This window comes from Notamacropus eugenii, chromosome 3, assembly GCF_028372415.1.
Source record: "Notamacropus eugenii isolate mMacEug1 chromosome 3, mMacEug1.pri_v2, whole genome shotgun sequence".
In the NCBI taxonomy this organism is placed as follows: Eukaryota; Metazoa; Chordata; class Mammalia; order Diprotodontia; family Macropodidae; genus Notamacropus; species Notamacropus eugenii.
In genome coordinates, this window is record NC_092874.1 from 298,149,561 (window position 1) to 298,156,308 (window position 6,748).

Consider the following 6,748-nt stretch of genomic DNA (forward strand, 5'->3'; position numbering starts at 1 on the left):
AAACATCGTTTATGCTGGATGCTGAGCGGAGCGTGGAGCCCAGCCTGGCCTTGCCCGCCTGATGTGACGTGGAGCAACATGATGAGACTCTGGAAGGAGGACACCTCAGGAGTGGAATTTCCAGTTGTGGAGTCTCCAGTTGCAGCAGCAGGTTCTCAGATCCCTCAACCCACAGGCGCCAAAGATCTGTGATGTGGTTTATTCAGTTGGCCAGGAAGGGAGCAGGGCCTTCCTATAGCTCCAGCAGCAGGCAGCAGCCACAGAGGGTGCACAGCAGCCCATACAGCGTAAAAACCCCTGGGGGCACTGAAGAGCTGAGTCTTACCTCAGCCCTGGGTGGAGGACCTGGCCTAGCTGGTCTCTGTCTCACACTGAATGGCGGCCCTGCCTGTTGGGGTCCCCTAGACCATTTACGGGAACCCCTGACCGCGACCCAAGGCTCTTGTCCAGCAAGAGGCCTTGATCTCGTGAGTAATGAAATGGGGCGGGAGACAAAGGTGGTGAAGACTCCGTTTATTTCATCTCATTCACATGCATATATAGTCTTTATGTAAAACATTCCTAAGCCTTACGTTGAACCTATCAGCTATCACCTTTCACATTGAACCTATCACCTATCACCTTTCCTTATATGGGTGTCTTCTCCACTGGACATCCGGAGCCAGGACAAAGAACTGCCACGTTGCAAACAAAGACAAGACCCTTCCTCCTGAAATCCATCTAGTTCCACCCCTACTGACAAGCCCCTAGGTTATCTAGGCAGGCTCTCAGTGTGGCGTCCTGAAATGGATAGGGGTTGGCTCTAACTCGTCCCGTTACACCTGCCCATACAGCTTATCTGAAAATCAGCCCCCAGTGCTGACTTGATGGAACTGGAGGCTAGGTGGCTGTGGAGACGTAATTGCTAAGATTCTGGACATAAAAATCCCTTTCTGCGTCCAGAGCAGCACATGCTTGATCGTGCCACCTTGGAGCAACTGAGATCTCACAGATTCTCAAAGTATACCCTACTCTTGACAAAGGACCCAAGAGTCAAGTAACTGGTTGGGAAAATGCCCAAAAAATGGAAAAAAAGATAAGACCAGAGAAGGTTACTTTCTTGGTGAACAGACATCTCTTCCCATCCTTTCAGATGAGGAAGAACGAGGCTTACCATCAGGGAAAGACATAGAAGTCAAGGCTTCTGTATCCCAAACATCCAAAATCAACATTCAATGGGCTGAGGCCATGGAAGAGCTCAAAAAGGATTTTGAAAATCAAGTTAGAGAGGTGGAGGGAAAACTGGGAAGAGAAATGAGAGAGATGCAAGAAAAACAGGAAAAGCAGGTCAACACCTTGCTAAAAGAGACCCAAAAAGATGCTGAAGAAAATAACACCTTTAAAAATAGCCTAACTCAATTGGCAAAAGACGTTCAAAAAGCCAATGAGGAGAAGAATGCTTGAAAAAGCAGAATCAGTCAAATGGAAAAGGATGTCCAAAAGCTCACTGAAGAAAATAGTTCTTTCAAAATTAGAATGGAACAGATGGAGGCTAATGACTTTATGAGAAACCAAGAAATCACAAAACAAAACCAAAAGAATGAACAAATGGAAGATAACATGAAATACCTCATTGGAAAAACACTGACCTAGAAAATAGATCCAGGAGAGACAATTTAAAAATTATGGGACTACCTGAAAGCCGTGATCAAAACAAGAGCCTGGACATCATCTTTCATGAAATTATCAAGGAAAACTGCCCTGATATTCTCGAATGAGAGGGCAAAATAAATATTGAAAGAATCCACCCATCACCACCTGAAAGACATCCAAAAAGAGAAACTCCTAGGAACATTGTGGCCAAATTCCAGAGTTCCCAGGTCAAGGAGAAAATATTGCAAGCAGCTGGAAAGAAACAATTCAAATATTGTGGCAATACAATCAGGATAACACAAGATCTAGCAGCTTCTACATTAAGGGATCAAAGGGCGTGGAATATGATATTCCCAAAGTCAAAGGAAGTAGGACCAAAACCAAGAATCACCTACCCAGCAAAACTGAGTATAATACTTCAGGGGAAACAATGGTCTTGCAACAAAATAGAGGACTTTCAAGCATTCTTGATGAAAAGACCAGAGCTGAAAAGAAAATCTGACTTTCAAACACAAGAATGAAGAGAAGCATGAAAAGGTAAACAGCAAAGAGAAGTCAAAGGGACTTACTAAAGTTGAACTGTTTACATTCCTACATGGAAAGACAATATTTGTAACTCTTGAAACTTTTCAGTATTTGGGGAGTTGGTAGGATTACACACACACACACACACACACACACAGACACACACACACAGACACACGCACGCACACACACACAGAGCACAGAGTGAATTAAATAGGATGGGATCATATCTTAAAGAAATGAAATTAAGCAGCAAGAGAGAAATATATTGGGAGGAGAAAGGGAGAAATGGAATGGGGCAAATTATTTCTCATAAAAGAGGCAAGCAAAAGACTTTTCAGTGGAGGGAAAAAGAGGGGAGGAGAGAGAAAAACATGAAGCTTACTCTCATCACATTCGACTAAAGGAAGGAATAAAATGCACACTCGTTTTGGTATGAAAACCTATCCTACAATACAGGAAAGTGGGGGAGAATGGGATCAGCAGGGTGGGAGGGATGACAGAAGGGAGGGCAGTGGAAGGAGGGAGCAATTTGAAGTCAACACTTAGGGAGGGACAGGATCAAAAGAGAGAATAGAAGCAATGCGGGGCAGGATAGGATGGAGGGAAATATAGTTAGTCTTACACAACACGACTATTATGGAAGTCACTTGCAAAACTACACAGATATGGCCTATAGTGAATTGCTTGCCTTCCCAAAGGGAATGGTTGGGGAGGGAGGGATGAAGAGAAGTTGGAATTCAAAGTTTTAGGAACAACTGTCAAGTATTTTTCTTGCTACTAGGAAATAAGAAATACAGGTAATGGGGTATAGAAAGTTATCTCTCCCTACAGGACAAAAGAGAAGATGGGGACAAGGGAAGGGCAAGAAGAGAGGGCAGACTGGTGATTGGGCAATTAGAATGCTTGGCGTTTTAGGGGGAAGGGGAGAAATGGGGAGAAAATTTGGAACTCAAAATTTTGTGAAAATGAATGTTAAAAGTTAAATAAATTAATTAATTTAAAACACAAAAACAAAAAACATGAGTGTAGGAAATCCCTGGATGTGGCAAATGCCAAACAATCTCAGCCTAAAATGTATCTTAATGGATAAGAAATGATTGGTTATCGATGTGGGAATCATTTCTGAATAATCTTTGCAGTCAAATCATCTGGTTAAAGCAGAGGACAAAACCCCCAAATTAGAGAGAAAGATAAGATGGCATGCAATCCAAATAGCTTCAACTTGACCCACTCAAGTAAGTTAAAAGTGGTGAAAAGTAGGAAACAGAGGAAGGAAAGGGCAGAAATTGAATCAACATAAAGCAATTGCCACCTAGAGGAGGTCAAAATATCCTAGAAAATATTTAGCCAAGCACCACCTGATCCCATTATCAAATAGAGAAATGTGGCAACCAAGGGCAACACAGGTTTAGAACATGACCTCGTTCCTAAAACCTGAATTAGGGCGATGGAAGATCATGAAGAAAGATCCCCTCTGCCTTTATAAAAACGGAGAAAAATTGTGGAAGGAAAAGCTAAATTTCCAGCAATCTAGGTGTGAGATTGAACCACCCCGAGAGTATATATCAAAAATGATACTGCCAAGGAAACAACAAAAATACTAAAAATGCAGCAGATGTGTTGGTGTTTCTGTAAGAAATGAGGTTACCATTGACCACATTTGGATGTTTCTGTCCCTCATGTCCTCTGCTGGATTGAGGAATGTTTATTGATTGGGTACATTGTCTACAAGAGGCACATTCACTTCCTTTCTTTCACTCTCTTTACCCTCTGTAGTCTGGCCTCCAACCTCATTATTCCACCCAAACTGGTGACTTCTTGACTGTCCGATCCTCTCTCAGTCCTCTCTCAGTCCTCATCCTCCATCCATCGCTCTGCAGCTTTTAATAGGATCATTCAGTCAATAAATATTTATTAAATACTTATCATGCACCAGGTGTGTTAAAAGGTAGGAATAGAAAGAAAGACAAAAACAGGGTGCCTGCCCTCAAGGGCCTCACAATCTGATGAGAGAGACAATGTGCAAAAAATGAGTACAAAGAATGTACTGAAAAAGAGGAAAAAGTCAGCAGAAGACAGAATGAAGGCGAGTTGGGGGAGGCTTCTTGTAGAAGGTAAGATTTTAACTGGTGCTTGAAGGGAGCTAGGGAAGCAGAGAAAAGGAGGGACAACATTCCCAGCATGGAAGATGGACAGTCATGTGCAAGGAAGAGTCAGGAGGCCAGTGTCACTGGATTGAAGAAGTGGGGAGTGAAGTGGGAGACGAGTGGAAAGGCAGGAGAGGGCTAGGTTAGGGAGGGTTTTGAACTCTCGTTCAGAGAGGATTCTGTATTTGATCCTGGAGGCAATAGAGAGTCACAGGTTTATTGAGGAGTTGAGTGGCATAGACCTGCACCTCAGGAAAATCAGTTTGACAACTGGAAGGAGGAGGGAGAGACTTGAGGGAGGCACATCCACCAGGAAATACTGCAGTAGTGCAGGCATGACCTTTCCTGTCTCTAGCTTTGACTTCTTCTAGTGGGTGGAATGCCTGTTAGTGAAGGTTGTTGTGTAAAGATGGCTAAGTCTAAGAACCATACCAGCCACAACCAATCACAAAAATGGCACAGAAATGGCATCAGGAAACCTAAGTCACGGTGATACATGTCTCTGAGATGGGTCAACTCCAAGTTTCTGAGAAACACATGCTTTGCCAAGAAACACAAGAAGGAGCTGAAGAAGATGTAAACCAAAGAAACCAAACAATTCCCAAGGTCCAAGCAGAAGCCATGAAGCCACCAAGGCCTTCGAGGTCAAACTTCTTAGGGCTAAGATCCCTGAGGCGAGTGCCCAGCATGCTGGCCACAAGGTGGCCACTAAGCATCCAGGCCCTAGGGTTGCCACCAAACGTCCAGGCTTCAGGATCATGAAGCCTGACTCTAAGGCTCCAAAGCGCACTGACCTTAAGGTCACCAAGTCTGCCATCAAGGTCACCAAGTCTGATCCCACGGCAGCCAAGTCTGATTCTAAGGACACAGAGCCCAGTGATTCCAAGGCTGGGAAGCCTGCTGAGTCCAAACCCAAAGATGCTGGAGCTAAGATTGCTAGTCCCAAGCCTTCAAAAGAGATGTTTCAAAATGAAAGAACTTGTTTAAATCCTAAAACATCATTTTCCCCCAGCCATGGTATGATTCTTCACTACTTTGTACAAATAAAATAAATGGTGAGTCATAAGAAAACAACAGTGCACAGGAGATGAGGCCTGGACTAGGGTAGGGGCAGCATCAGAGAAGAAAGTTCTGTTTTTGAAAGATGCTGCAGAGGTGAGCCTGAGGAGAGATGGTGCCAAGGTGAAATCTGCAAGAGACGTTGAAGGGTGAAATCTGCATGACATATTGGAGAGGTGAAACCGATGAGAGATGCTGTAAAGATGAAATCTGTGAGAGATATTGGAGAGGTGAAATTGATGAGAGGTGCTGCAAAGCTGAAATGGACAAGAGATGTTGGAGAGGTGAAATTGATGACAAATGTTGCAAAGCTGAAATGGACAAGAGATGTTGGAGAGGTAAAACTGATCAGAGATGCTGCAAAGATGAAATCTGAGAGATGTTGAAGGGTGAAATCTGCAAGGGATGTTGGAGAGGTGAAACTGATGAGAGGTGCTGCAAAGCTGAAATCCACAAGAGATGTTGCAGAGGTAAATTGGACAATCTTTGGCAATCCCTTGGACAGAAGTTAGGATTTGAAGATGATGCCAAGGTTAGGAGCCTGGAAGATGGTGGTGCCCTCTACAGTAATAGGGAAGGTAGGAGGGGAAAGAATAGGGGGAAGATGAAGAGTTCTGTTTTGGACATGTTGAGCTGAAAATATCTACACGACATCCAATTTGTGACATCAACAAAGCAACGAGAGATGAAAGACTGGAGGTCAGCAAGGGGTTTTAGGCAGAATAGGTAGATTTGAGAAATCATGAGCATGGAGAGGGTGATTCAATCCATGGCAGCTGATGAGATCACTGAGTGAAGTAGAATGAAGAGAGAAGAGTAACGGACCCAGGATTGAATCCAGGGTCTTCTTCTCCTTCCCACTCTTTTCTCTCCAGGTTTTCATGAGTCCAACCTCACCTGTTTTTCTTCCTTCATGTTTGACTGCCCTTTCTCAGTCTCCTGGTCGGGATCTTCATCCAGGTCATGCCTGTTAAGAGGCTGGGCTCCCTAGAGCTCTGTAAAATCTCTGCATCTCTGCCTACTGGATTGGACAGGTTACCTTTAGGTAATTGTAGGACCCAGATTAACTTACTTTCCTTTTTAAACTCTTCCCCCCCACCACTCCCCCCTTAAGTTAGAAGCATAGAGGCAAAGGTTTATTAACCTCACTCTCCCTTCTCTCCCATCTCAAGGTGAGCTCCAGCCTATTCTAAATGTCCCTTAGGTAACCCTGATTTTATGTTCTTGCCCCATTTGTGCTTTGTGCCTCAATGAGACATTATGGGCAAGTGACTCTGGACAGAGAATCCTGAACTCTCCCTTCCTGTTCACTGCTTTATATAAGGTGCATGAGTTCATCAAGCAGGTGGGAACTGCTCCATCAAGAAAGCCATTTCCAACCT